The sequence below is a fragment of the Mus musculus genome, chromosome 19 (genome assembly GCF_000001635.26).
Source record: "Mus musculus strain C57BL/6J chromosome 19, GRCm38.p6 C57BL/6J".
NCBI classification, from domain to species: domain Eukaryota; kingdom Metazoa; phylum Chordata; class Mammalia; order Rodentia; family Muridae; genus Mus; species Mus musculus.
Window position 1 is genome coordinate 54,462,817 of NC_000085.6, and position 25,140 is coordinate 54,487,956.

Consider the following 25,140-nt stretch of genomic DNA (forward strand, 5'->3'; position numbering starts at 1 on the left):
AGCATTGGTATGTGCTCTCCAGCCCTTTGAGCTGTGGATGTACCAGACATCCTTTGTCTGTCCCATCAGACCCCTTCTTTGCTATCTCTACCCACCCCCTTATTTGGAGGTTACAGATCACACAAAGAGGTTGTCTTGTTTTCTGCTCTATGATTTAGTTCAGCCAATCAGAATATCAAAGGGAGCATGAGGCATGGAGACAGGAGACTATTTCCCTGCTTCTCTCTCTGTGAGTTCATCTCCAGCCACCACCATTCCTTTGCATGTGACTACCAAGCCTCCTATAGCCATCTGTCTTAAATGACTCTTTAAGAGTTCATCTGACTCTTCTTCACCTCTGGGCTCAGAGCACCGGTGTCTCTGTTATTGTTAACTATAAAGCATTGTATCAATCACTCCTGTGGTTTCTCTAGACCCTGCCCACAAGTATGTAATCAATTTGTAAATCTCTGAATTATCCTGAGTATACCATCTGCTACCCCAGTGTAGTCTCCAGTCATCCCCTTGTCCCAGAATAAGATCCATTCTATTCCTCCAGGAAATAAGCTGTGTAAGACAGAGAAGAAAGTCCATATTGAATAGCTTTGTATTTCCAAATGTGTGTCCATGTTTGCTATATCTTCATATTCATGCCTTCTTAGGAGACCAACTGAGCTTCTGGGATGTGGGAATGGGTCAGACTCACCTTTCTTTTCATGATAGCATGGTTGTACTGGCTAGTTTTGTGTCAGCTTGACACAGGCTGGAGTTATCACAGAGAAAGGAACTTCAGTTGGGGAAATGCCTCCATGAGATTCAGCTGTAAGGCATTTTCTCAATTAGTGATCAAGGGGGGAGGTCCCCTTGTGGGTGGCGCCATCTCTGGGCTGGTAGTCTTGGTTCTATAAGAGAGCAGGCTGAGCAAGCCAGGGGAAGCAAGCCAGTAAAGAACATCTCTCCATGGCCTCTGCATCAGCTCCTGCTTCCTGCCTTGCTTGAGTTCCAGTCCTGACTTCCTTTGGTGATGAACAGCAATGTGGAAGTATAAGCTGAATAAATCCTTTTCTCCCCAACTTGCTTCCTGGCCATGATGTTTTGTCCAGGAATAGAAACCCTGACTAAGACAATGGTGTTCAGTGTAATAGGCAAAGGTGAACTAGATACTCGGTGAACCCCAGATACTCTCTTTAATGTGAACTTCTTATAGTCTCTTTCAATTCCCTGATAGAAGCCAAGCCTCATAAAGCAACTATAGGATTTAGGAGATGACTCAGTTAGCAAAGAGCTTGCATCACAAGCATAGCGACTCAAGCTTGGTCTAGAAACCACACAAAAACCTGGGTATGGTTATACATACCTGTTATCCTAGTGATAGTGAAACGGGAGGAGAGGACAGGCTTTAATAGGCCATCTAGCCTAACTTGTGTGTTGAATGTCAAGTCCAATGAGAGACTCCATCTGTAGCCAAAGATCTGAAGACCAACACTTAAGATGGTTTTTTGATCTCCACATATGTGTCATGAATTCATTCACCTGTATCCTCCCCCCTCCACCACAATCACACTCACTCAGAGTCACACAAATAAAACCAAAAAATCCAAATTCCTCAAGCTAGGGAGGTATTATCAATAAAGATATAAAGCCTGATAAGATTTAGTAAACTGATGGAGTTGATGTTGAGTCTACGAGATTTTTATTAATTCATAAGCCTTAATCTAAATTTTCCTTATCTGTCTTACACAAAATCTAGATAATAAGATCTTTAATTATTAATTGTGTTAATAATTATTAATTATAAAATCATTAATAACGACTGAGGAAATAGCTAGTATGTTAGAGCATTTGGTGTCTAAGCATGAAGACCACCTACATTCAGGTGCCCTGAGCCCAGGTGTGACTACATGCATGCCTGCAACTTGAGTGCTAGGATGTAGAAAGGCAGCAGAAATAGGGCTCACTGATAAGCTAGGCTAGCCAAGCAAATTTGTAAGCTCCAAGTTTAGGGAGAGAGCCTGTCTAAAGAGAGTAAGACAAAGAAGTTAGAGTAAGACACTTGATGCCCTTCAGCACTCACTCATGAAGGTATGTGCACCTACATGTGTACACACACAGAAACACACACACACATATGCACACAGACTCATACACAACCCATCAATTATTTTATTTGCAACTATTTGGTACATATTTCTCTTTAGTTATTAAGTTAGACATAGATATGTAATAGTAAGAGAATCAGAGTCAACAATGGCTGCAGGGTAGCTGACTGTTTTGTTAATAAAGCTTTATTAAAACACAGGCATGTCCATTTATCTGGTATCAGGCTAAGTGAGTGTAAGAGATATTGTGTGTCTTGGAAAGCCTGTGGTATTTGCTATCTCTTGCTTAAGAAAAAGTTTGACAACTTCTATCTTAGGCAGGTATGTACTTTCCCAATATCTGGCATGGAACTAGCTGTAAATAATATTTTACAATTAAATCAGCATAATATCTCCAGCTGAGAAGTAACTCCCCCAATATCCTGCAAACTGAAGATAATCCTTAGCAGATTATTTTTAATCTTTGCATCATAAAGGATTTGCTGAAATCTCTGCTGTTGACAGATGAATAATTTTCTCTCCCTTTTTTTCCCTCCTATGGATCAGTACACCTGTTCAACTGTGCAAAAGTTTCAAAGGGAAAAATGCTCTGATGCACAGGGTGGAGGACGGGATTGAATAGAACATTGATTGCTCGGATTCCAGGATGTGTCACATGGCTTTCTGCTGCTGTTAGCCTTCTCTGGATGCTCGTCTGCTGCGATTATTTCTTCTAACATTTGTTCACAAGTACTTGAAGGAAAGCGAGGATCTCAGAAGCCCTTTTTAACCGTTTCCCTCTTGTGTATGTGAACAGAACAAATGTGTGCTTGTGGGAGCCTCCGGGATTGAGGAACTGTTAGAATGAGAAGCAATAGGCAGGCAGCATCTGTTTCTCTCTGTCGACCATCTTTGCCTGGTACCCAGGATAATTTATATAAAGGAGGTGCAAGCTGCTCTCTCTCTCACTTCTTCTAGGTTTAAGATGCTTATCTTGTTCCAGGAGCTGTTGCCGGTGTTATTAAAATTTGAGAGGAAAACAAACGCAGCTCAGTCCCCTGGTGAGTCGTTCTCTTTCTTAAATTAATGTTAGAATTGCAATGAAGGAAGCTGTGTCACTCCCCCAAACAAGGCCAAGGCTGTGCTATAGATATTCTAGGAAAGAAGGAAACAAACAAAACATAAAAACCAAAGGATAATTCTAGGCCCACCTGTAAGGAAAAAGATAATTGCCACATTGGTTTACTCTGTGGGCCCAGGTCTGGTTTACATATACTCATTTGGAGAAAAGGCACAGAGTATTCTGAATAGAAATTATCCCAGTCCTGGTAGAATTATGATCGCCGATGGACTCATTTACCTGTATGATCAATTCAAATGGAAAGGCATTCATGAAAGCCTCCTGTGATGTAGGCAGTGTGATCAGCTGACGGCAAAATAGCATAGAAGTAGCTAAGAATTTCCTCCTCGGTGGGAATAATGGCTACATCAAAATAAAAGAGCAGTATAATTTAATTGCCACACACAGTTGAAATGACTGTAACATCCACTAGAGGCAGAAGTGATGGAAGATGAAAACAATTAAAAAAAAAAATGTTTGGTATTGGATCTGGGCCTCAGGATAACAAGAAAGGGAAATAGTCCAGAAATGGATGGCATGTAAAGGCGGATTAAGCAGTTTCATGTTGTTGGAATATAGAAAACTAGCTAGCTGGATAAGAAATAAGAAACATAAGAGGTGTGAGGCCACCTGGATAGGATTATGACTTTTCCTGTGGGCAAGGGTGTGGTTATGGAGATGGGTTGTCTATGAAGATGCAGATGTTAGATCAGTGAAAAATAAATGAAAGTGACTGTGTGTCTAATTCTACGGATGTGGCTTACGGAAAAGATGACAGTATAGAAGGCATGTGGTCATGGATCCTGTTACTGATGGTTGCTAAGCTATGGACTAATGGTGATGAGTTAGTCTAAGGCACAACCTATGCCTAAACACTTATGTTGAACTAATTCAAGAATTACTCTCCTTCAAGAGACTTCCAAACCACAGAAGCAAAGTCTCAGTTATGTTGAAGAAGCAAGTATGGCTGTAGACACATTGTAAGAAAGACGCAATATCGTTTATGCTGTTGTTATGTGGTAAATATCCCAGTCGTGTGGTATGTGAGTCTCTGCGTTGCAGAATGAATCCCTTTGGCAGGCAGCCTCTGAAGTAGCAGTCACACAGACATTGAACCCAACAGCCTGGAGTGTTGAGATGAGGGTACGTTTGAGGGGTAACCAGCCCAAGGTCAGAAGTACGCATCAGGACCACATGAACATATATCCAGAAAGTTCTCAAAATGGCATAAATTCAAGTTACCACAATGTTACAGAGGACTTTTCAAGGGACTTTGGAAATATTTCCCTAAGAGAAGCTCAAGCAATGATGACATCATTTCTTCAGACACCACTAGGTTGAGCAGAGTTGAATGGTGACAGAATTTAGGTATCAAAATATATATATATACATATATATGTATATTTTTTTCAATTCAGCTGAGTTTAAGTGGAAGAGGTTTACTGTCCTGTTTATTAATAGAAAGGCAATTTGGCCATTAAAAAGTGATATATGAAAAGTAGGCATGTTAATATTAAAACTTTCTGGACCAGGCCTTGTGGTGCGGAATTTTAATCCTGGCATTGGAGTTCTAGGTCAGTCTGGTCAATGTATGGTTCAGGAAATATCACAGAGAAGGGAGCACAAAAATTGTAATAGCTGGAGGGTCAGGAAATCTTCAAGAAGTTTTACCCTCATTCACTTCGGCAATAATGACTTTCTAAAAAATACCTGGATAAGAACAACCCTAATAGAGACATGTTAATGTGAAGGGGGAAATCTCACAGGGTCCCACCCCTAGACCAAGAACTCCTATTACTACCACAGACTGCCGAGAGATGGAGAATTAGTTTTACCCAAGGATGGCCTCTCTAAATACTTTTCCAGTGTACGGGATCAGCTCTGAAATCATATACATATGAGTAACACTCAACAGTCTGAGTAGATGGTATTTATATTAATGCATATGTATATGTAATAATAACAATTAAAGGAAAAGATCTCATGAATTTAAAAGGGGGCAAGGAAGGGGCATGAGAGTAGCTGGAAAAGGAAAGGAGAGCAGAGAAATAATGAACTGTAATCACATTAAAATTAAAGATGACATAGTATAAAACCTTTTTCAGATAAAGGAAAAGTAGAAATCTTGAAAGCATCATTTAAAAATGACTTAAAAATCATTTAAAAATTTAAAAACATTTTCAGTAAATATTGGGCCAGAGAAGATTTAAGGGAGACACAGAGATTTGATCAACTTGATTATGTGAATGTTCTAACAAAAGATTATTCACTAAAGCTAAAATGGAATAAAATCTATGTTGTAAATATTTTCTTTCAGTCTAAAAGGTCAATATTTAAAATATGCAAAGAGTTTGGGGGCCAGGAGATGACTCAGCATTTTAAGAGTACTTGTTGATGTTTCAGAGAACCTAGACTCAGTTCTAGCACCCACATGCTAGCTCACAACTTTCTGTAACTCCAGCTTCAGGAGACACACTCTCTCTTCTGGCCTTCACACCATGATCAATGCATGTGGTGTACATACATGCATGCAAACAAAACACTTATACACAAAACAAAATAATAGTAGCGATTAATGAAAATTAAAAATATGCAGAAAGTTTCTATTAATAAGAAAAACTACACTGGAAAGATGATGCCCCTAGAGGAAAAGATACTATTGCCCTCATTCTAAATCCCTATAATTTATAAGTCTATTTGAAATACTTATCCTCATAGCCAGAGCTACTTGTAGCTCTCACCCCTCATCAGTGTTGCTTCATTTAAATAGTACAGCAGATGGAGACTAAGAAAACCACAACTGGTCAAGCTGCAGAGAACTGCTTTACCACAGCTGGTACATCTATAGCTCAACTCCTGTACCAAAGGCTCAAGGAGAGACATGGAAGAAGGGGAGGGAAGATTGTGAGAGTCCAAGGACCAGGATGCTTGCTGTGAGGTGGGCTCTTCTACATGTGTCAGGAAAGTTGTACTCATAAAAATATTAATAATGGAGCTGTCTAAACAAGACCTTCATAATGACAATATCAGTTGACATGTGGAGTGAGGAACTTTCACAAGGCCCTATCCCTAGATGAATAGATCTAGGCAATCAATGACTTCTGAGAAATGAAAACAGTCTCTTTTCTCCACAGACAAACCTTGTGATAGTTTATCTAATCCAAAGTGGTCAGCTCTGAACACAAAAGCAACACTAAGTGGACTCAGTAGGTTCGGTCTGTCTGTCTGTCTGTGAGTGTGTGTGTGTGTGTGTGTGTCTGTAAACAATAATGATGTCATGGATTTCAGAGGGGCTGGGGGTGACATGGAAGGAGTTGGCTGGGGACAGGGAGAAATAGAAATGGCATAAATACAATACTCATGTATGAAAATATCAAAACAATCAAAATAAAGATGAAAATACTAACGAATATGAACAGGCTATTCACAGAAGATATGTAAGTGGCGAAAATGACATAAAGAAAGAAAGAGCAGTTACAAAGCAATTAGGCACAAGTTTCCCTTCTAACTTGGATGGTCAGGAGGAGAAAAGAAAGTTAAGTTGAAGAGGGCAGGGAAGAATCCCAGTGTTGCTGATGTCACTGAAATGCTGCCTCTAGAAAATAGTCTCAGAGTCTCAAAATCCTATTTTTACACTCCTATTTGGTAATTCTAAATCTAAAACATTTCCCTAAAGTAATTCTCACATTTACAAAGAAAAATACTCATTGCAATGCTGCTTGTTACACGGCAAACTGGAGACAGGTGCGTGACTAACTACTGCATAAAGTGAGCTGCTGTGGAACACGATTCACCCGTGAAAAATGAAGCAATCTTAAGAAGGACCCCGAGGACGTATCTTTGCCTTTAAAGGCAGCTTATCAAAACAATGCAAGTTTAATCCCATTCCTGTCAGAAAGGAAACAAAACAACAATAGAGTTCTCGATGTAAGCACCGCATAGAAATGTGTAGAACGAGATGGCCACATAAACACCAAACTACACTGAGCTGCTGTATCTGGGGGATGCTGTGAGATGTCTGGGGCTAAAGAGATCTGCAGAATATATGCAGGAGAATATGAGCAGATAAACTGTGTTATTAACAAAGCTAATTATACAATGAGAAAACAAAAATCCAAGGAAGGGCTCGTGTCTCATGACTCAAGAAGCTTGTGCCAAGTACTGACAATATGTTGTATAACTGTACATTCCTCCTTCCAAGGAAACTTCTTATTTTTTTTGAGGTGCTTCCTTGGAGATGCGGAGGCCAGAGCACCCATCCTTTTAGCTAATTAGGCACAGTTCTTATGCTAAGGGATAACAGATGTTGGGTCTCACATGCAAACATTGGCTAAGTTAAGTCAGGTCTGACTCATATTAACGTTTTGAAGATACGTTGTTCTCTTCTTACCTCGATTAAATAAGATGTTGGGCATTTCAACTCTCCAGGGCTGTGAATTGATGGTCCTGCATCAGATTTTCTTCCACATTATCTCTAGTTCTCTATCTAATATTGATCCCTCCACTGACTAAAATCTAGCCTTTGGCCAGAAACAATGAATAATAATTGGACTCTTAATTATACCATCAAACAAATGAGCTAGCAGAGACACACACATACCAAATCTAGGATTGCTCAGCATTGCATTTTTCTCTGCAAAACAGAAAAGTTGTGCTGAATTGATTTGGGCAAAGCTTTGCTCAGGGTGATTACTAATATACAGATGCCTATTCTAGAGCCTCTTGATGGATGCTTCCCAATGTTCTGTTCTTATGAGTTTACCAGAACTAGCCAAGCAGGGCCAACTCTCCCCAGGACTTATGTCTTCCTTGAATTTTTAAACTGAAGGTAGAGAAGTCCGAAGCAGTGGCCTGGAACGCCACATGCCTGTGCCTAGCACCAGCTTTTACAGGTCAAGTTTGAATTGCAGATGCTTCATGATGGCTTCCAGGCTTTAGTTACCCTACCAGGACCTGAAGCAGGGCATAAATAACCATTGCAGTCTCCCCCTGGAACAGCTCCCTGTCTTGTGATCAGCAACATAGATTAGATGGGGGTTACTGAATTGTAGTGATGACCTAACCTACTTAACAACCATCAGAAAGCCCCGGCGTGTTGTGAGCACTGTGCTAAGCCTGGCAAACAGTGGCATATAAACCTCGCCTTGGATGGGCTTACAGGCCTGAGATGACAGGGACCTGGCAGCAGGAAGCACAGGCTCCCCAGAGCAGCACATGGGGGTGCTTTGGAGTTGGGAGATGAGAAAAGGCTTCTCTGAGAGAGATTAAGGCATGGGATGATAGAAAGATGAGATTATGAACCCAGGCATGAGGGGTGGAGGAGTTAAGGAGCACTCAGCCTGTGCTGAACATTGATGAGCACCTACCTTCCACCCTACAATGGCTCCGGCTTCCGTCGGTTGGCCACCTTGATTAGCCCACTTACTTAATCCCTGACCATCACCCCAAGTCTTAAGCCAGTTCTGCACCTGCTCTCTCCTCTCTGTAACACAGAAGGAAGCCCCCTGGCTCTCTCCGTGATGGCTCCATTTCCACTCTTGGTGACTCACCCCCTCTTCATGCATCTGTTATCTACCCAAATGACTTCAGTAAAATAACAGAAGTCACCCCGCATCTCAGTAATTCCTCCCTTTCAGCTGCCATTTCGTGTGTGCAAAGCCATGCCCTTGCAAAAGCACAGGGCACTCATCTTCCTGAAGCCACCCAGGGATGCTAAGTCATCATAATGGCCCCACTTACTGTCTTTGCTTTTGGTAATAAGGACAGTCAGGAAGCCTTTCTTTGAGCCACCTTTTTTTTTTTTTCTCCTGTGGTCTAATAGACACTTTCCGTTTGCAATTGAATTTGACATAATCTGTTCTTAAGGGCTACACACCATGAGGTAAGGCTTCCAAGCTCATTGCAAAGGCTTCGTGCCACAATGAGGAATTTTCAGAGACCTTAACATATGAGCTGAGCAGCCGCCAAGCCCTTTCTTCTGCACTCACCTCCTCCTTTAATTAAACAAAAAATATTATGTGTATACATGCTAACATTTGGCACCTTCTTCCTAATTCCTCAGTAACATGGCTCATGGAAGATGCTTAGGGAAGGAAAAAGAACCCTTTGCTCCTGTTAGAGGGAGTGTGGAGAGTGAGAGGGTTGGGAGCCTTTGGCCATGCCTTCTTATGAACACTGTGGCTTCCCTGAGCAATTATTTGTTACTTGTGTGTGTGTGTGTGTCAACTAGACATTAAACTCCAACACACTAAAGGTTGCACTATATATAATACATAATTGCGTCACAATTGCGCTGACCGTAAAGCTGTGCAGATAGTACATGGGTGGATAAGTTTCTTTCAGGCTGATGAGAGACACTGAGGGGACGTATAAATAAAGCAAGTAGACATGTACGTAGGAGCAAGGGTCGGCTGCTGAAGACAGTATTCCAGCACACATCGGAAGAGTCAATATGTCCTTTCTGTAGTTTAGAAGAGTGGAAAGAACTGGGAACTGGGAATGGAAACTCCACAGTGGGCAAACCACTGTGGGGCTGTCAAGCTGCTAGTTCCCATCTGAAGTAGAGCCAGAAAGTGGCGATTAAACCGAACTACATTGTCTGTGTTCTTTGACCTAGGAACTCTATTTCTAAAATGTACCCTTAAGGAAAGTATTGGAAAAGTATTGAAAGTCCAAAAACAATTTTCTTGGTGTTATTTGCAACAGGCAGTATCAGAAGCAACCCAGTTGTTCCCCTCTAAGAGTATGTCCAGATGACCAAGTCGACCATCACTACTGTCTTACACTGCAGCACAATGGTGATTAACAGGTCCTAAGGACTGATCCACCTCCTCCCTGTAGCTTATGCAGTCAGCAAGGATGTTCCGTTTCTTCATCTGTAAAATGGATATCATCTCTTTTACTAAGCCAAGAATGGTGGTGCATCCCTACAATCCTAGCACTCAAGAGACTGAGTCTGAAGTAGTGGTTCTCAACCTGTGGGTTGTGAGTCCTTTGTGATGGCATACCCCAAATATCTATATTATGATTCATAACAGTGGCAAAATTACAGTTATGAAGTAGCAAGGAAATAATTTATGGTTGGGGGTCACCACAACATAAAGAACTGTATTAAAGGACCTCAGTGTTAAGAAGGCTGAGAACTACTAGTCTTTGAGGCTGCCATAAGTTTATGGCCAGCCTGGACTACACAGTGAAATTCTGTCTCAAACCTCACCCCCCACACACACACATGTGCATGCACGGAGGTGGGAGAGAGAGACAGTGACAGACAGAGACAGACAGAGACAGACAGACAGACAGACAGACAGAGAGAAATAACATTACTATAGTTATATTGGAGATGGTCTCCCTATGCCTGGAAGATGGTTGATTGGCTTTTCATAAACAAGAGCTACAATTGGAGATCTATATAATATTATTTAGTGAGAGCTATTAAATATTCATGGTGTCTATGAAAAACAAAAAAAATACATATACTGTCTTAAAAGACAACATAGCCTTTAAAAATAAGTGTAATTTAAAAATAAGTGTAATTAAAGATAAGATATTCAGGTCACATGAAATATTTGAATGGAAATTTTTGATATAAGCATGTAGTGCTTTGAGTGTATTTCTTCTGTGTTTCTGAAAAATTGTTACTGACAAGAATCCATTTCCTACATTTTCTCACCATTTTAACAGACGATCTTTCAGAGCTGGGCGCCTGCTTGGAACATAAATGTAGCTTTGCTTGGAGTGCTGAAACGTCCACAGCCGGACACAGGCAGAGCTGGCTTTTTCTCATCTTCATGACCTTGGGAAAGTCACCTAACATCTAGGGCCCTATTTTTCCCCAGAAATGAGAATAGTCAGACTTGGCTGAGTGTACTGGCTAGTTTTGTGTCAACTTGACACAGTTGGAGTTATCACAGAGAAAGGAGCTTCAGTTGGGGAAATGCCTCCATGAGATACAACTGGAAGGCATTTTCTCAATTAGTGATCAAGGGGGAAAGGCCCCTTGTGGGTGGGGCCATCTCTGGGCTGGTTGGTAGTCTTGGTTTCTATAAGAGAGTAGGCTGAGCAAGCCAGGGGAAGCGAGCCAGTAAGGTACATCCCTCCATGGCCTTTGCATCAGCTCCTGCTTTCTGCCCTGCTTGAGTTCTAGTCCTGACTTCCTTTGGTGATGAGCAGCAGTGTGGAAGTGTAAGCTGAATAAACCCTTTCATCCCCAATTTGCTTCTTGGTCATGATGTTTGTGCAGGAATAGAAACCCTGACTAAGACACTGAGCATCTCCCAAACTCATAAGAATATCAAGAAACTGAACAGAGGATTCAGAAACGGGGAACTGCAAACACCCATTGCTTTTCCAGCTCAGGTATTCTGTCACCTTTAGAGAGACTGGACGGACAAACATTTAGAATTTTTTTTTTTCTGAGAAAGCCAACTGAGTCAGAAATCAAGATTCATCACAGCCAGAATCCACTCTCCTTTCATCTTTATTTCTATTCTTGTCCATACATCCTATAAAGAAAATCGATACATGGATTGGATGGAGAAGTTTTCCCCTTTGTTCTAAGTGAATTTCAGCTAAGAATGCTTGCTGTGAGATTGGGGGAGACTGCGTGATGTGACTTCTTCAGTTGTGATATTTAGAATGAGCTTTTGTTTTAAAAACTTGCTTTCAACTGAGTTTAGAAACTAAAACAAAGGGACAGAAGAGGAAGAAACTCAAATACCCAAGCAGCCAAAGGTTAGTACCACCCATGAGTTCAGACCTGCCCAGGCAGGAAACTGCTCGTATATCCTACCTAGATAAGCCCTAGATGGCACACTGGGTATGATTATTTTTAGATGTTGAAATGGTCTGGAAACTGCCAACTAAGAAATCTAGAAGAGCCAGTTACTTCGAGAAGCCACACACACAAAGATTTGTTTATTTTTTGAAACATCTAAATTTTACAGGACTTCTTGCCACTTCAAATACATCCCACCTTTTGGTATTTTTAGTGTCATGCTTTTTTTTGTTTGTTTGTTTTGTTTTTTTTTTGTTTTTTGTTTTGTTTTGTTTTTGCTTTTTTCTTGCTATAGCTATCTCCATGAAAATCTCTGTTCTAACAAGTCTTTTTTATCCAGATTTCTTGAATGTTAGTTCCTCTTAAAGCTTTCCATATTTAACTCCTCGAATGAGGCAGAAAGTATGATCTCTTCTCATTTAATAAATAAAGTAGAAAGAGAGGCATCCCTTTGAATAGAGATAGGTATCTCTCCCTTATTCATTTTACCTAGAGTGGTACAGGATTGTTTTAGAAAGACAATGGATTCTGAAATTCATTGCTCTTTAGGATCACCCAGAGAACTGAAAAAGGTCTTGGTGCCCAGGCTGCATTTCGAGACCATGAAACCAGGGTTGATTCCAGATATGAGTGTCTTTTAAGTAGAACCCTCGGTCTGAGAATCACTGTGTTAACCTGGAACAACCTTAATCAATGCTAGATGCTCATCAAGTTCATCTGACAGACGTGGGGATTGAATGTGGCCCCGACATGGACAAGCCTTTATAGTGGCACGTGGAGGCCATCATTCTAATGTTTAGAAATCATCTAAAAAGATACAGGGTCATTCTAAGCTGTGAGGAATCTCAAATTTAGATCTACAGAATAAATGCAAAACATATCCTTATGTTTTGCTAGTGGGTCCTGGTGGCATGAGATACGATTTCAAATGACTGAACTATTCATAAAAATCAAAAAGTTCTGTTGTTGAGATGGCTTAGTTAACAGTGGATCCAATTTGAAAGACAACTTGGTTAACTGATTCCAAAAGGGCGTCTGGTGATGATTAAGGTGCTGATGTCAAAGTTGTGTGTGAAAAGTTGGAATAAATTGGTTCCATGAAATTTGACCATGGGAAAAATAATATCTGTAGATCAGTGTATTAGGTAACATTTCCTTTAGCTGTGTCTTAAAATTTGACTTACAAAACTAAATATTGATTACTTAAACTCTATATTTAAGCATTCGTAGATTCAATTTCACCATAATGAATACTAATGAAAAGTTGCCTTATCTTTTGGATAGATTTTGTTAAATTTACATTACATTACATATTTTTTTATATCTTGCAAAAAATAATCTTCTAGGCAGAGCTGTCTCATATTGATTTATTTTAAACATGTCCAACTATAGATTCAGGCTTTGTGGAAGTAGAAACACACATTATTTAGATAGCCTTTTTTTACAGGCAAGATTGCAGAACAATGGGAAGATGTTACTAAGACGTCTCCCAAGATGATGGATTGAAGGGCTTTGGGGCTAAGCCTGATGAGCTTCGTGAAAACCCCTCCCTCTGCACTCAGCCCACTGCCTAGCCCAGCACTAGGGTCTAGGTAAGACTCTGATCTATCTACCTTGCTCGCATCCTCTCTCTCCTTCCCTCTGTTTCGTTGACACTGTCCCACGATGTAACTCAGGCTGCAAACCGCTTATGTGCCTGCTTCCATTGCCTCCTGGGCACTGACACTGAACATGTGCATTAACATACCGGACTACAAAATTCTGGTATTTCTTAAATGTCCTTTCTTTGTTAAAAGGCCTGTGGAGTTCTCAGATAATTCAAAACATCTTTTGATGGCTTCTGCTCTCTGAGGAAGCAGTTTCCTGATACAGAGTAGAGTGGTTGGTTGGCACTCTGCCTGTAAAACATTAGAAGGCAAAGATGAGCCGCTTAATTTAACTGTATTAAAGAATGAACTTGTACAAACAGACCCCCCCCACACACACACATGTGACAAGTCACATATAGGTTATGCATACCTGGAGAAGAGGTGCAAAAATCTGAAAACGCCTAAAAACCCAGAAAGAATTCTAGCAGAGGGTTACCTTGTTTGAAAACTGCTGTATCTTACAGAATGCAAAAAGAACGTACTTTGAAAACAAAGTGAGAATTCCCATTTAGACATTTGATTTCAGTGAGTATGTCCTTCATACTGGGCGTCATTGTATTCTGTGGTGAGTGGAGGAAGCCTAGAGTGCATGAGTTCTGAGGGAATGTGGCTGTGTGTTGTTGACATGGGCACAGCTGTGGCAGGGAAGCCAATTCCTCAGACCCATGGAAAAATGACAAAACCTTCCAGCCGACTGAGGCTCAGAGAGATGGCAAAATGTTCCTCTGGTCCATGTGTGGATGTAGACAGTGTGTGCAGAAAATGTCCACCGCAGCTCTCTCCTTCTCTCTAGGTGTTTATGATCTGAAGACTGTACTCCTGACAGAGATTACTCTTCCCAACACTAGCTAAACCTGTGTCCTTGATCCAGCTCTACATAAAAACCTCAACTCCTTGTTTATCTGTTTGCAATAAACGTCTAACTGCATATAATAACATGCTGAGATTCTGGGACACTGGTTTCTCTATCAGAGAGCACAGTCAACCCAACCGCAGATTTCTATATGGTCTCTGTTAGTGTTTACTCACGTCCTCACCTCCACAGTCACGTCAAGTCCCTAGGAGCTGAGCAAGGTCTCAGCAGCATCAATCTTATTCTCCCTGGACTGTGAATCACACTAACCAACACTCACTAGAATGCTTATTCAGCTTAAATACAAACTTTACTGTCGTCCATGACAATGGCCCTGGTATGTATAATCAGCTTTCACACGTCATACAGAGTTTATAGTTAGGAACTCATGTCCTTATTCTCATCAACCTAGAATTCTCCCAGTGGGAATGAGGCAAGAGCCCGAGAGAGATGTGTCAGTTAGGACCCTACTCACTCTCCAAATTCAGACACACTGAGTCATGCTATACATGGGAAAGAAGAGTTGGTAGAGGCACCAGAAAGCTCTTTCATTTGTAACAGTTTGATACTTGGGACCTCTTAGCTTTTGGCTACGGCCTTACATTTCCAACCCAAGAAACTGGAACCCTGAAAAAATAAGGAAATATACCAGTATTCCATGGTTATTAGAAGTTTTCCCAAAGTTGGACCCCAAACCTTTTAAAAGTGACTAACAATTCATTTTGAAGATGAAAAGGACTTCAGCGTCTAGCTGATGGAGACCTATGTAGCTCCCTAGAGAGGAGACTGGTGGATGAGAAGTAGCAAGCCTGGAAGGAAGATAAAAACTCACTGTGTGAGAGCGGCAGGAAGCTTTGATGCCATCCCCATCCTGTGAGCCTTCTTGACATTTCTCAGAGTTCTGAAGATAATATATAGAACCTCTAGGGAACAATCCTTTTGTACATCGCCATGAAAATAACTCCAGAACATGAGTGTTGTCTATGCTGAGGACACACAGAGCCTTCAAGAAACCCAAGATTTTGAGTTTAAGTCCCATGATTGTCACTCCAATGTCTATGCAGAGAGCAGTAGAATTCCAAGAGATGAGGGGAGCCGTGGGTTCACTTACAGACTTAGGTAGTGGGAAGGCTGAGGATAACTTTAAAAAAAAATTCAATTATAAAAACTTGTGGTGTGTGTGTGTGTGTGTGTAAGTGTATATTGGCATATATATGACACACATGTTTGTTTGAAGGTCCACATGACTTGTGATTGTTTACATGTGGAGGCCAGAGGTTGATATTGGGTGTCTTTCTTGATTAGTCTCCAATTATATATTTATGCAGACTCTTTCACTTGAACCCAGAGCTTGAAGATTTGACTAATCTAGCTAGCCAAGTTCATCTGGGCCTCCTCTTTCTCTGGTTTCTGGGCACTGGGATTGTGGACTGACTACCATACTGCTTAGCATTTCTATGCATTTTAGGGACATGAGCTCTGCTCCTCATATATGTACCACAAGTGCTTTGCCCACTGAACCATCTTCTTAGACACCTAAATATTCTTTACTAAGGATGGTATCAGAGTGGTAAGTGTCCATGCCCCCCACTTTTGAAGCAAATAAATAAAACATTGAACATTAGAAACTTTATGTTAATTTGACCCATCTGATCAGATGAGTGTCTTTTGTGAACTCTATATTCTTGCTCTTGTAAAACTGCACTGTCAGTGACAGCTGCTTGAAAAGCCTTGGTGACATTTCCTGAAGCAGAGAACTGAAATTTTACTTGACACATTTTAGGCTGGTAGTTTTAAATGAGGGAGAAAAAAAAAACATGTTGTTAAATATTACCGAAAAATTCCACTTTGCTTAATGGCCAATAAAACAAATGTATTCAGGTGTTTAACCTTCCGGTTTGACCATCTGGCCTAGTGACCATACCTAGCCTCTCTAGCTTTTGTTGGTTTTCCCTCTACTGCCTAATGAGTAGCTGCCTGACGATGTAATTAGTTGCTGCCTAAGGCCTTTCTAAAGGACCTGTCATGAAACAAATTCAAGGATATTTTTGAAGTCAACACACACACACACACACACACACACACACGATAGAGGGGAGAAGAGAGAGAGAGAGAGAGAGAGAGAAAGAGAGAGAGAGTGAGAGCTTCTATAACTATCTTATAGCTTGAACAAACACTCCAAGAATACTGGTAATTCTTATTTAAGCAAAAGATTCAAAAGAAAAAGAATCTATTATTTCAATATATATTTAATGTTTAGGAAGGAACACTGACATTAAGGAAGTGAAGTTTGAATTATCAAGAGAAAAAAATGATACTGAAAATCTAGAAGTTACAGAAAAGATTCAGTTTAGTCTACTTAAAATATGGAATCCTAAAATTTCCTGAGAAGATTGACAACTGGAAAAACTGAGTCATTATACAGAACATTAATAGAACCATAGTCACTTGGAGGGTGCAAGCCAAAAGTGCTTCCTGACTCCCCATTCTAAGCGCATTACCATTTAATCTCATGCCATTTGAGAGTTTATACCAAAGCAATTTGAAGAAGTAAATAGTAAGTACACAACATTTTGAAGACCTTTAGTGTGTGTGTGTGGTGTGTGTGTATGTGTGTGTGTGTGTGTGTGTGTGTGTGTGTGGTGTGTGTGTGTGTGTGTGTGTGTGTGTGGTGAGTGTGTGTGTGGTGTGTGTGTGTGTGGTGTGTGTGGTGAGTGTGTGTGTGTGAGTGTGTGTGTGAGTGTGTGTTTGTGTATGGTGAGTGAGTGAGTGTGTGTGTGTGGTGTGTGTGTGTGGTGAGTGTGTGTGTGTGTGGTGTATGGTGAGTGTGTGTGGTGTGTGTGTGTGTGTGAGTGTGTGTGTGTGTGTGGTGAGTGTGTGTGTGTGGTGTGTGTGTGTGGTGAGTGTGTGTGGTGTGTGTGTGAGTGTGTGTGTGTGTGAGTGTGTGTGTGTGTGAGTGTGTGTGTGTGAGTGTGTGTGTGTGTGTGTGTGAGTGTGTGGTGTGTGAGTGTGTGTGTGTGTGTGAGTGTGTGGTGTGTGTGTGTGTGTGTGTGTGTGTGTGTGTGTGTAATAGTCAAATGTCAACATGAGACATCTTCTTCAATTGCTCTGCACCTTAGTTTGGGTACAAAATCTTCCACTGAACCTGGAGTGCACCAATTCAGCTAGGCCGCTGGACCAGCAGTTCTCTTGTCTTTGCTTCCCCAGAGCTGGGATTATGGGTGTGCATTGTAATGCTCAGGTCTTTACCTGGCTACTGGAGATCTAAGTTCAAGTCTTCATGTTTGCAGGACAGGGTTTTACCTATTAAATAATTTCCTCAAGCTCTGGGACCCATTATTTAGATTCAATTTATTCTAACACACACACACACACACACACACACACACACACACACACACACACACATGAATACAATAACCAAATAGTATTCTTACCAAAACAAAGTAAGTAGAATAATATACACATGGCATATCTTTCATTACTGAACAGCTAGGGAAGGCAATTCCTAAGATAAGGATAACTCAGGAGGGGATCCACCAAATTACCCAGCTGTCCACTTAGGTACATTTTTCTGACTTTAGCACACTGTCCTGTATGCAGGCCAAGGATAGCTACATTCCAAGAAAAGATGAGAATTTGGGTTCTGTAAGATAATGTGTCAAGGAGGATAAAAATAAATATGAGGATGAGCAGCAAATGTTTGGTCTCTTTTGTTCAAGCAGAGGCTGTGCCATTGCTGGGTAAGCATGCATTGGAAGCATAAAGGAAGAGGAGTAAGTGGCAGTAAGGATGGAACAGAGATTTTAAGTTGTAATAGGTGTTGGGATTGTTGGAGGCACAACATGTATATATAGTCAAGAGACTTTTTATTAATGTTCCAGAATATCCTTACATTGTCAAATGGCCTTTACCTTAAAAACAAGGACTTGGAGAGGAAGGTGTCCTCTAACCCTCCTTAAACACACCTTAAATGAAAGACTGAAACAAAATTAGCCTAACATTAAGAGCTTCTAGGATAATATAGGAACCTTATCAAAGATGAAGTTAGAATTGAGGGAGACATGGACAAGAAAGCAGCATGGAATTTTTTTTTTAATTAAAGGCCATATATTTTCTATACTGGATTAAAAACATCACTCCAGTGATGCAAAGTGTTCATTGAACCTGGAATGAGCAAATATCTAGTAAAAGTGAGACCCAAGAACACAAAGAATCAATGTCTTGAAGATGTACAAAACATCATACAAACAGGTGAACTGAGGTCGACCAGTTATCTCATCTGAAAATAGACAGTGGAATGATATTTTAAAATGCTGATAGATAAGAAAATCCTAACACCCCAGATTTTACGTACGAGGAAAACATTCTTCACAAACAGAAGTAAATATATTTTCTTATAAATGAAAGTTTAGAGAATATAATTCTCCTGATCCTAGATTACAAGAAAACCTAAAAGGTATTCTTTAGGTTAAGGGATATGTATGATTAATAACAGATTAAAAATCTGACTTTACAAGATAGAAACAACATTGATAGAGGGAAATAATTTGATAAATGTAAATATAAGTTCTGTATAACTTTCTTAAAAGACACATGATTCTTTTAATGTGTAGTTTGAGGCTGATAATATAATTAGAAACTGGTGAAAATAGAATAATATATGTAGAATTGAGTAAATATAATTTATTTTTATTATGTAAATAGTAATTAGGAAGGATGAAATGAGACCTTACAGGTGTGAAGTATGAAGTGGTAGTCTTAATCCCTAAATAGGCATTGATACATCAAAAATATGTAATTTTGCTGAAATGTATGAAATATATCATACCAAAACAATATATGTTGAATAGATCTGTTTACTTATTATTGGGATTGCAAGTGCCCATCATCACACCTGGCTTCTTTAACATGTGTTCTAGGGATTGAATCCAGGGCTTCCTGCTTACAAGGCATGTACTTTACTGACTGAACTATCCCTCAAGCTCTGAAATTTTTTTTTTCTTAAATTTAGTTTAATGTGTATCGTGTGTGTGTGTGTGTGTGTGTGTGTGTGTGTGTGTGTGTGTGTGTCTGGGTATGTGTGTGTGTCTGGGTGTGTGTGTGTGTGTGTCTGTATGACTGTGTATGCATGCCACATGTGTGCTGGTACCAAAAGGGGCTAGAAAAGGGCATCAGATTCTCTGGCATTAGAATTATAGATGTTTAACGAGCTTCCTAACAGAGGTTCTAGGAAACAAACTCAGGTCCTTTAGAAAAGCAACAAGGGCTCTTAACCACTGAGCCATCTCTAAAACAACTTCATCCCCCTCCCAATACACACACACACACACACACACACACACACACACTCACTGCCCTACGTGTCTGGAATGTTGTGGTGGTTTGTATGGGAATGCTCCTCCAGACTTTCATGAATTTGAATATTTCATCCCTAGTTGGTGGTATTTGAGGTGTGGAATTGTTGGAAGAAGTACAGTATTACTGGTGTGTGTAGGGGGGGTGGGGAGTGTTGGGCTTTGAGGTTTCAAAACCTGGTGCTGTTCTCACTAGGTTGGTTCTTCCTATTCAGAGATGGAGCTGTGAGCTCTCAGTTGTTCCTGCCATCATAGCTGCAGCCTATTGCCTCAATTCCCTGCCATGATGGACTCTGATCCCTTTGAAACCACAAGCACAAAAAACCTTTTTCTTCTTTCAGTTGCCTTGGTCATAGTGTTTTATCACAATAGAAAAGTCACTAGGGCAAATAAATTATCTGACCATAACAGGATAAGTTAATAATTTATGACTTTTTCAGTATCTAGAAAACTCTACATTTGTAACTTTTCACTCCTAAGTGAACAATATTTTAAGCATGTCTTTTGTCCAAAGCCTTTTACACTGAATAGTAGTAACAATACAATCTATCAAAAAGATCAAAATTAACTTGATTTGAGTTATCTGTGAAACATTTAAAATATCATACAAAATAGTGAAATATTAAATGGTCACTCCATAAGCCTAGAAACAAACCAAGGTTACTTACTCTTTTGTTTTAATTAATATTTTTTTATTACATATTTTCCTCAATTACATTTCCAATGCTATCCCAAAAGTCCCCCATACCCTCCCCCGCACTTCCTTACCCACTCATTCCCATTTTTTTTTTGGCCCTGGCGTTCCCCTGTACTGGGGCATATACAGTTTGCGTGTCCAATGGGCCTCTCTTTCCAGTGATGGCCAACTAGGCCATCTTTTGATACATATGCAGCTAGAGTCAAGAGCTCTGGGGTACTGGTTAGTTCATAATGTTGTTCCACCTATAGGGTTGCAGATCGCTTTAGCTCCTTGGGTACTTTCTCTAGCTCCTCCATTGGGAGCCCTGTGATCCATCCAATAGCTGACTGTGAGCATCCACTTCTGTGTTTGCTAGGCCCCGGCATAGTCTCACAAGGTTACTTACTCTTACCAGTTTTTTCAGTGTTACGCTGTAGGTATTGAAAATGTGGATTTCGGGAGGGGCCGAGAAAGAATACCTCTATTGCTATGTGTCACAGAGGTCTCTGGAGAGAAATAACCCTATAAAGCTCCTCTGTGTATAAAAGAGAGAATTTGGTACAGTCATTGGATTCAAAATCCAAAAATGATAACGTTATTTCAAAGTATGCACAAAATCTTGACATTAATATTTGCAAATATTGTTGAGAGAAATTAACGATTTAATGGACAGCTTTATCAAGTTCATGGGTTGGATAATAAAATATCACTGAATTATCATTTTTGAACGTTGGTATAAGAGTCCCCTAACATTCTTTTTTTTTTTTCCAATCACCAAGTTCATTCTGAAGATTAACTGACATTATAAAAGATGTAGAATAGTGGAAGTAGTTTTGAAAAATAGTGAGTTGGGCACTATACTTTCTGATTTGAAGCTACAGTAATTTAGACAGAGTAATACTATGTAAATATACACATTTAGCTATGTGTCTAATTGGTCTCTAATAAAGGACTTAAAATATTTCTGCAAACAAAGAAAAATATTATATTTTCCCCACATTGTATGTGCTAGACAAACACAACCAGTTCCCCACAATTTATTGAGATCAATTCAAAATAAATCATGGATTTCAAACATGAAGTTAAGAAACCAAAGGAGCTGATGAAATAGACCCATGATAGAACATTTATTATTTCATTTACAATAAATAGGAAATGAGAAGAATAGCACCCAAAGAGTGGTGTGGGCACAGAACCCCAGTCCATTTACAACATACTGGAAATAGTTCTATATTGTAATCATGGATTACATGATAACATGGTCACATGAATTTAGATGTTTGTCACAGATCCATGCATGTTTAGTTTAAGTTTTTACTGCATTCATTATTTTTATCTCTGTTATAAAGTTTATTTTTAAAAGGTCATCTAGAAAATTCCTTTGTTAAGGAATGAACGGATTATCTTCCCACAGATATTTTTTGACACTTACATTCCTCTTTTGACACCAAAATTCATTATAAGCTTTGAGCTTAACTCCATGTTTGCGATCCTTTTTCCAACTCTGTGAATAACTGTTTACAATAGACAGGAAAAGGCTGGCATGCTTTCTTCCATGATGTTTTCTTTAAATGAGGGTATTCTTTTATAATATTAGAGAAACCACACATTGTAAAGAGATCAGGGGTGCTGGGTTTATGTTCTATAAATTATAGATCAGCTTTTACAGTGATCATCTCTGAAACAGTTCAGTGTTTTTATTAGATGTTTTTCAACATTTGGTAGAAACATGAACAGGAGAGAATTACATTGTAAAACTTCCAGTAAAAATGGACTCACAATATGTAGTTCCACAAGAATACAAAACATGGTCATGTAGAACCAATTTGGTATCCCACGAACCAGATGGAAAAACATTGTAGTTTGTGAGGTGTTAGGCAATGATGGGGACTCAAGCTCTGGACAGTTTAGGACATTTCTGATTTCATTGACTGCTGACATTCTTTTGCCTCATTGGCTTCAACTTCACCATTCACATCTTGTTTCCAAGCAATGGAAATGAATCTGGACATGGGATAATGGGAGCCAGAGTTGCACTGCAACCAGGGCTGGGCTCTCTGGGCTTGACTGTCAAGTCAATTTTCAGCAAGGCTTAGAGAGGAGGAAATTTACTGACAAATCTATCATCTTGGGTACAGACAATGGCAAATGACAGTAACAAATAGCCAATAAAAATCTCAGTTTCAAAGGTTTCCATTATCAGGAGTAGAGAGAGGGAAAGGGCCATTTGCTTTTTGTTTATTTAAACTGTCCTTAGGTCTCCCAGTACAAAGCAACCCAGAGCTTCGTAATTAGAAATGACTGATGGTGGCCGACTTTTCAAAACTCAAGAATCCATGTTGGCTTTAGCAAGGTAGGGGAGCAGATGTTTATCTCTGAATTTATTTGGCTCTTCTCAAACCCTGAAACCCAAAAGTCAGGCCTGGCCTGTTTTGGGAGAATAGCCTGCAGCTGAGGATTTTCTGGCCCTTGGAATGGGAGTTCACTTGGATGGAGCTTCTCAGACAAATATAAAACCTGTCAGAGTCTGGGATGAGTAACTCCTCACAGCTCCATGATTACTCCATAGGTTGAGCATGGATACTTTGTTACATGTTTCTGGATTAACCCTGAGGAAGATCAGCCTTGTGTGCAGACTTAGACATGAAGTTGGGACAGAATCTGAGTTTTGCCATAGACTTTGACCATGATGACATTAATGGAGCAGACCTGAGGACTATATTGAAAGTCTTAACATATGTGTTCCGAGAGAAGAGATATCACAGGGAGCTGTCCTAGTTACTCTTCTATTGCAGGGAAGAGAGACCACGTCCAAGGGAGCTTATTAAAGAAAATGTCTATTGGGAGTCATGGTTCCAGAGGATCAGAATTCATGATGACCATGGTGAGGAACATGGCAGCAGGAAGGCAGGCAGGCAGCTGTGGTGCCAAGGCAGTAACTGAGAGCTTACACACTGATCTGCACGTTGGAGGGAGAAGGAGAAGAAGGATAGAGAGCTAATGAGAGTAGCACAGGCTTTAAAAACATTAACCTCTATTCCCAGTGACAACATCCTTCAACAAGGCCACACCTCCTAACCCTTCTCAAACAGTTCCTCCATGTGGGAACTAATAATTGAAATTTTTAATCTTTGAGGGCATGCTCATCCAAATCCCACCGGAGTGTGTATATGTGTATATGTATATGTGGTAAATGTATCTTGAGTTTCTCTCTGTTGTCATGTTAGAGAATAAGTCAGGACACTCAGAAATCGAACAGAAAACAGACCTGTCCCCAAAATTCTTGTCATAGCCTAGGAGGCCCAAAAGTCTGCGAGGAGCTTCAATTTATGGTTTTCTCCTACCTTATTATTTATTCTACGCCCCATTTTCCTATTATCTCCCCATAGAACTCCAAATTTCCTGAGCACCACTTCCTAATGTTCTAGCTTATATTCTTTTTTTTTTTACATTTTCTTTTTTATTAGATATTTTCTTCATTTACATTTCAAATGCTATCTCCTTTCCTAGTTTCCTCTCCAAAAGTCCCCTATACCCTCCCTTTGCCCTGCTCCCCAACCCACCCACTCCTGCTTCCTGGCCCTGGCATTCCCCTGTACTGGGGCATATAATCTTCGCAAGACCAAAGGCCTCTCCTCCCATTGATGGCTGACTAGGCCATCATCTGCTACATATGCAATTAGAGACACAAGGTCTAGGGGGTACTGGTTAGTTCATATTCTTCCTCCTATAGGGTTGCACACTCCTTTAGCTCCTTGGGTGCTTTTTATAGCTTCTTCATTGGGGGCCCTGGTTCCATCCATTAGATGACTGTGAGCATCTACTTCTGTATTTGCCAGGCACTGGCATAGCCTTACAAGAGATAGCTATATCAGGGCCCTGTCAGAAAAATCTTGCTGGCACATGCAATAGTGTCTGGGTTTGGTGGTTGTTTATGGGATGGATCCCTGGGTGGGGCAGTCTTTGGATTGTTCTTCATTTCCAGTAAGTGGCACCATGAAATTCCAGATCCCTTAAGCCAAAAATTTAAGAACAATCCTTGTTACTCTCACCCAACCAATTCTTGTTCTCAATCCATTGACATCACTGACTTTATTTTAAAAGGTACCCAACCCTGCCTTTTGCTTCATTCTTAAGAGCACATCTCACCCCAGTGGTCCATCCTTCCTAATTGGTCTTCTAGGATATATATCTGCTCCTTTCCTTCCATGTTTTCCTCAATGGCCAAGGGGCTCATTTTAAGAATGCAAATGATAACCTGTACTTCCTTGTTTACAACCCAGCTGTGAATCCTTTTTCATCCTCACAATAAACCCAAACTCTTCCTCCTACAGTCCCATGACTTGCATCTGACCTCCCTCCACTAGATTCATCCATAACGAAGATGAGCACACCCAGCACACTGAACACAATGTGAGCACATGGAGCAAACTGTGGGCACACTAAGCACACTGTGAGCACACTCGGTACACTGTGAGCATACTGTGAGCACACTGAGCACACTGAGAACATTGTGAGCACAATAAGCACACTGCGAGCACACTGGGCACACTGTGAGCACACTGGGCACACTTTGAGCACACTGGGCACACTGTGAACACACTGAGTAAACTGTGAGCACACTGAGCACACTGTGAGCACACTGCCAT

The 25,140-nt window shown here is 40.3% G+C and overlaps 1 long non-coding RNA gene across 1 annotated transcript in view; it reads left to right on the forward strand.

Moving 5' to 3' along the window:
• Positions 1-3,048: 3,048 nt before the first annotated feature.
• Gm31301 overlaps positions 3,049-25,140 on the forward strand; it is a 120,560-nt gene continuing 98,468 nt past the window's right edge. The window contains exon 1 of the long non-coding RNA XR_386801.2: positions 3,049-3,118. This is a non-coding gene — a long non-coding RNA (predicted gene, 31301). The remainder of the gene's footprint in view (positions 3,119-25,140) is intronic.